Consider the following 7,491-nt stretch of genomic DNA (forward strand, 5'->3'; position numbering starts at 1 on the left):
TATCAAAAAATATAAAATATTTTGGAATAAATTGACCAAAACAAGGACAATACTTATACGCTGAAAACTGCACATCAAAGAAATTAAAGAACACTTATATAAATGGAAAGACATCTCATGTTCATGGATCAGAAGACTTAACATTGTATTAGATTACATTACTTTAAAAGTGACAAATTCCATATAATTTTTATCAGCATCTCAGATGACTTCTTTGTAAAAATTGGCAAGTTAATTTTAAAACAAATAAAATTCAAGGGGTACAGAACAGCAAAGCATCTTGAAAAAGGGCAAAGTTGAGAACTATATTACCCCATTTATAAGAATTAATTCAAAACCATAAATCTTAAATGTTAGCACTAGAGCTATGAGACTCTTAGGAGAATACTCTTAGGCTTAATTATTTGTCACTTGCAATAGTTATTTGTGACAATGATTTCCGAAATATGAAACCCAAAGTACAAACACCCAAAGGAAAAAGCAGAGTAGTTGGATGTGATTAAAATTAAAAACACTTTTGCTTCAAAGGACACTATCAAGAAGAAGAAAATATAATCCACAGAATGGAACAAAATACTTGCAAGTTATATATCTGATAAGGGCTAATATCTAAAATATATAAAGAACTATAACTCAACAATAAAAAAAGATAAGTAAGCCAATTTAAAAATGGAAACAGGATTACAACTGCTCCAAAGAAGATAGAAAGATAGATAGCCAATGAACACATGAAAACATTCTCAACATCATTAGTTCTTAATGAAATTCAAATCAAAACTTCAGTGAGATACAACTTCCCATCCACTAGGATGAGTATAAAAGGTAGAAAAAAAAGGATAATAGCAAATATGTCAAGGGCATGGAGAAATTGGAATCATCATACATTGTTGGTGGGAGTGTAAAATAATATAGCAGCTCTGGAAAAGAGTTTGGCAGTTTTTTGTAAAGTTACCATACAAGTTGTAAAAATTGCTCTTATAGCTCAGCAATTCCAGGTCAAGAGAATTGAAGATATATGTCTACACACAAAAAAAATAATAATTTATATATAAATGTTCGTAGCAACATTACTTAAAATAAAACAATCAAAATTGTCATCAACTAAAGAATGAAAAGCAGAACATGGTACATTCATTCAGTGGAATATTATTCAGTCATTTTTTAAAAATTAAGTCATTATGTTGTGTGGCCCTATAGGATAAGCACTGGACTACTAACTGCAAGATCAGCAGTTCAAACCCAGCAGATATTTCTTGGAAACTCTATACAGGGTCACTCTTAATGGCACTTAAAAATGACAACAACATGCTACAATATGAATGAAACTTGAAAACATTTTACTTAGTGCAAGAATCTAGGATATTATATAATTCTACTCTTAGAAAATGTCCAGAATAGGTAAGAGACAAGGGTTTGTGGGGAATGGGAGATTACTAAAGGGCACACCATTCTTTTATTGGTATGATAAAAATATGTTGAAATTTTATAGTGATGATGGTTATAAAACTTTGTGAATAGCCCCATACAGAACCTTCTGAGGTGGGACATTCCCACTAGAAAGGACAAGCAGACCAGCCTGGAACAGCTAGAGCAACAGAAGATAGATCTTAAAAGAAAAATCAGCAGGAAAAAACAAAACAAAAATGGCAGTAGGATTGGCTACTACAAGAACAATCAAATTGTTCACTGGGAAGCCATCAAGGCAAGTAATCAAGTCCCTACAAGATAAACCCCTCTCTAAGACTGAAACTCCAATGGAACACATGTGCAGGCATGTAAGCTTGCTGGCAACCACAGCAATGAAGAAATGGGCTGAGTTCAACCACATTCCATAGGCTCCAGTGATCTGGAAATGAGAGAGAGGAGAGGAAGGGCTGGTTGGTCCAAAGTGTGATGAGACCTCAGAACTCCTGAGTCCATAGACAAGGACATAGCCATAGAGGGCTAGAGCTGAGAGTGAAGCAACCAGCTGATATGAAGTGAGGGGAGATGCACAAGAATGCCAAAACTTGCAGATAGTACCCGTTTGACCTAGCCTCGATGGCTTGATAATCAGAATTCAACTAGAGGAAGATTTAAAAAAAAAAAATTATAAATGAAACGAAGGTAAATTGGTACAATTTGATGAACTTAACCTATACTCATGGATGTAGTAGCTCAAATACCAACTGAAAAGGAAGACGTCATCACATCAAGTATCAATCCTATCCCCTCTGTATACAGGGTTGATAGGGATGGGCAACTTAGACATTGGCTACCTAAAATGAGGGGGTGATAAAGGCACGAAGTGACTGGCTTATAAGATTTCAAGAAGGAGTTTAGTTTAAAAGTGTGCAGGGGGAGAGAGAGTTCTCACCGAATAGTTTTCATCTTGTCTAGATGGGTCTGGTGAAAAAAGATGGGGATAAGATTCTAATGATTCAATAGTGAGTAATTATTATCGTGACTAATTGCAACTGTCACAACTCTAAAGGTGGAAGCTTTGTAACAAAAATGCGGGAGTAGTTAATCTTACATTCCATAAACAGAGGACCCTAGGACCATCAAGGTAGAAGAGCACAAGTGGAATGCAGGACCCTATCCAGACAAACAGTGACACCAGAGATGGAGGCAGAGACATGGGAGACATGGACAGAGGGAGCAGCTGAGGACTCCAGACCCAGGGAAACAGAGGAACTGAGAGTTGGTAGCCAGGAGGCAGGCTTGCAGAATGTGCTCTTTGATGATTTAAATTATTATATATTTCTGAGTATTTTTGTGTACACCTCTTACTCCTCCCCAAAAAAACAATACGAAGGGAATGGAAGCAAATAGTGTTGAATTATGATGCACATAGGAGATTATAATCATTGCAATGAAACGATGGTGTAAAACCGAAGTTCTCCCATGTAAACTATCACTCAGTTCACAATTTAAAAAAAACCACTATGAATATACAAAAAAATTCTGGGTTATATATTTTAAAGTGATGGATTTTACAGTATGGACTCATGATTTTTTTATAATTTGAAAGTGTGGCTATGAAGAAATGGCATATGGGAATAATAACCAATACCCACTCATTCTTTATGTCCAGAATCTGAGTTTTTCACAAACCTTCTTACTCATCCAAGCTTTCCAGAGAAACAAAACCAATAATGTATATGTGCAAGTAGAGAAAGAATGCTATTTTCAAGAATTGGGTCACAAAATAGTCTAAAATCTGTAGGGCAGCCTGGCAGCCTGGAAACTTCGCAGGGTTTCTCTGTTGCAGTTTTAAGGCAAAATTCCTTCAGTAAACCTAAGTGTTTGCTTTTTGGCTTGGTGTGGCACTGTAGGTTAATGAGCTGGACTGCAAGGTCAATTTGAACCTCAAGGTCGGCAGTTCAAGCTCACCAGCTGCTCCTTGGAAACCCTATCCAGAGTCACTATGAGTCAGAACCACCTCAACAGCACTTAATAACAGCAACAACTGAGTCTATAAGACCCATTTCCATTATAGAGTGTAATTTTATTTATTTAAAGTCAACTGATTCTAAGTGTTAATTACATCTAAATAATTTAGTAACAACTGCTAGACAACTGTTTGAACAAAGATCTAAGTCTAGTCAAGTTGTCACATAATTTTGCCATCACAGTCACCTTACATCCATCTTCTTCAGATCATCTTAGGTTGTTTTCTACATCCACAGCTCTTTTTCACCTACCAACAAACTTATTAATGGCTATGAAATTTGCATTTACAGATTCAAAAAGAAAAACAAACAAACAAAAAACTCCGTAGCTATTAAGTCAACTCTGACTCACATCAACCCCATGTGTGTCAGAGTACAACTATTGGGTTTTCAGTGGCCTCTCAGAAGCAAGGCCTCTTTTCCATGGCAATACTAGGTGAATTCAAACCATCAACTTAGTATTCAAGTTAAATTAGTAACCATGTGCAAACTGTTTGCTATATTTACAGAGTTTGTTACTTGTACTTGTTAAGTACTGTCTAGTTGGTTCCAACTCATTACAACCCTGTCTAGGATTTTCCAGGAGTGGTTGGTGGTGATAGTGGTTATGTGCTGTGGAGTCAGTCCTACCTCATAGCGACCCTGTATAGGGTTTTCCAAGGCTGTAAATCTTTATGGGAGCAGAAAATTTCATCTTTCTTCTGCAGAACCACTGGTAATTTCAAACTGCTTACTGTGAGATTAATAGCCCAACTTGTAACCACTAGTTTGGGTGCATTTTAATTGGCGATTTTATAGTTCAAACCAACCTTGCAGTCCATTGCTTATCCTAAAAATGTGTAGCTCTTTTTCTATCACTAAACAGAATTTAAATCTGCACCTGCAATTGGCCTAATAGCAGAAAAATCTAATCTAATTTATGTAAACTCAGGCACTTTACTGTTCTCAGATTCTTCTGGTTAAGTTGTCAGAATATTCTGTCTCTGTTACATTAAGCACAAGGCAAAGTGGGCAAATCCAACTTCATTGTTAACTGCATGGTAAGGATCAGCAGGAATCTAATCCCCAAAGAATGGAGATAGATGTAGCCCTCACCTTTCCATTTCTCCATCCTCATCATCAGTGGTACTGTCCCTGACCCTAACCACCCAGAGTTAGATCAGAACTTACCCATGAGGACACCCTCTTTCAGAATGCTAAACAGCCCCTACTGGTTCTTACTATCTCTGTGACTTCATTAATCTGCTGAAATTCATAAAACTTAATATATTTTATTAAAAGATGATAATTAAAAAGAATACAAATGGAGAGACAAATAGGGTGAGTCTTAGAAAGGTCCCAGCAGAGAGCTCCCACGGCCCATGCATGCTCATCTACTAGGAAGCTCACCTAAGCCTTAGGGCTCAGGGTTCTTATCAGGCCTCCCCAGGGGACCATGATAAATTACATCATGACTCCTGACGTTTAGTCAACATTGGGCTTCAGGTGGTCCCGCTTGGTCTCATCGGTCCCCAAATTTCAAAGACAACTCACATCCCCACTTTCCTACTTTTCTATCTCTGACTCTAGCTACCCTGTGGCACTTTCTCTCACTTACCCTAACCACACAAAGTGAGATCACACCTAATCCTTTACCACCCTGAGACAGGTCAAAACACATCAATTAGGACACTGTTCTTCAGACTGCAAAATAGGCAGGTGCCAGTTACTGCTGGTTCTCACTGTCCCCAGTGAGCTTAATAATTCACTAAAGTGACTCATAGAACTCAGAGAGCATTGTCTGTACTCATTGCAAAACTTTAATATAACACAAAGCTATACAAAAGTAGAGATGTACAGGTCTCTCTTTGGGAGCAAGACTTCCAAGTATGTACCTCACCTCCCTCCTATTCAGGAAACCCAATCAATTACTTTACTATTCAGTGTTTTGTAATAGTCATTGAGGCCTTTTGCATGTACATGACCAGTGGAATCAATAAATAGGCATAATTAATTGTATCATACCCCTCTACTTCTTGAAGTTATTTGTTCATTGTGGTCTTCTTCAGGGGCTCCCACAACATTTCACATGTTTGTGTTATATGAATATTTTGAAAAACAAGCCACTTTGATTGCTATAAAAATTCAAGTGTAATTTTCAGGAACCAGAGACAATAGGTTAAATTAAGCTATATTTCTCACAAAACCATGAAGACACAAGAGTACAAATCCAGAATATGAGACATTATACAGGAGCTCTGGTCTGCTTTCTTAACAAAGTCAGAGTCAAGGGGTGTGGGGAGATAGACACTCTACAAGAATAAAAGAGACTTAAAGAACATTCCAACTAGATAGAATGTGTTGTACCGGAATTGAATCCTGCTTTTGAACAAGCCAATGATAAACAGAATTTTTGGAACAACTGGAGAAGTTTGAATATGGAATTTAGGCAAGGTGAAACTATTTACTTACATAAATCGTTACTTTAAACTAAAAAACAAAGTAGGTAACTAAACAAAATATAGAATATTAATTTTATTTTTTTAAAAAAACTCTATTACATAAAATAATATGTGGTGCAAATATACAATTTTAATTTCCTTGCATTTGCTTATCGGTGTTTTCTAACTTTCTACAATACACATGTATTTCTTTTGTGACAATATAGTTTAAAATTATTTTTTTAAAGATGGGAGTAAATGGAAGGAACTTAAATATTAAAGAAATAAAGGATAAAGTTTGGATACTGATGTATTCAGATCTTGACACTGGTAAAGAATAATGAATATTATTATGGACAGTAAAAACAATAAATCAGCTTTAGAAGGAATACTATGAAAATATTCCTTATAAGCAAGGGTAGTGTTCCAGCAAACGGATGCAGCACTAGAAGCACCCACTGTTGTTGCTGTTGTTAAGTGCCGTCAAGCCAGTTCCAATCCTTAGCAAACCCTGTGTAGGGTTTCCAAGAAGCAGCTGATGAGTTAGAACTGCCGACCTTGCAGTTCAAACTGACTTTGCAGTTCAGCGCATTAGCCCACAACGCCACACCAGGAAGCACCTACTAGACTATGCCAAAAAATTTGGAAGACAACTGCTGGGCCAACTGATTGGAAGAGATTCATATTTGTGCCTATTCCAAAGAAAGTTGACCCAAAAGAATGTATAAATCGTCTAACCATATCATTAATATAAAATGCAAGTAAAATTTTGGTGAAGATAATTTGAAAACAGATGTAACAGTACATCACCAGGGAGCTGTCAGAAATTCAAGCCAGATTAAAAAGAGAACATGGTATGAGAAATATCATTGCTGATGTCAGAAGAATCTTGGCTGAAAGCAGAGAATACCAGAAAGGTTTTTAGTTATGCTGTATAGACTATGCAAAGGCATCTGACTGTGTGGATCATAACAAACTATAGATAACATCTCAAAGAAAGCACACTTATTAGTGCTCATGCAGAATTTATACACAGAAAAGAATGCTGTCGTTTAAACAGAACAAGGGTATACTGAATGTTTTCAGATCCGAAAGGTTTGTGTCAAGGTTGTATTCTTTCACCATACTTTTTCAATCTGTATGCTGAGCAAATAACTCAAGAAACTGGATTATATGAAGAGAAATGCGGAAGATTCATTAACAAGCTGCAATATGCAGCTGACACAATCTTTTTTACTGACAACAGAGAAGTCCCCTTTACTAAACCTTAAACAGTATACCAAGTACTGGTGTGGCACTGTGGGTTAATGTGCTGGGCTGCAAAGTTGGTTTAAACTACAATGTCGGTGGTTCAAGCTCACCAGCCTCTCGTTGGGAACTCTATACAGGGTCGCTTTGAGGGGGAACCGACTCAATGTCACTTAACAACAACAAACAGTATACAGATAAGACAAAAGCAAATCATCATGATAAGGGACACCATCAGCATGAGATCATAACGGTTATAAGGGGTTCACAGCCTTGTGTCTAATTACAGACCACAGGAAACAAAAGAGAGTATTACAAAATCATGATTGGTGGCAGATCAATTCATCACTGTGACAGGTGGGATTACAGAAGCAGGGAAGGCACCATGA

The sequence above is a fragment of the Chrysochloris asiatica genome, unplaced genomic scaffold (genome assembly GCF_000296735.1).
Source record: "Chrysochloris asiatica unplaced genomic scaffold, ChrAsi1.0 scaffold00288, whole genome shotgun sequence".
NCBI classification, from domain to species: Eukaryota; Metazoa; Chordata; class Mammalia; order Afrosoricida; family Chrysochloridae; genus Chrysochloris; species Chrysochloris asiatica.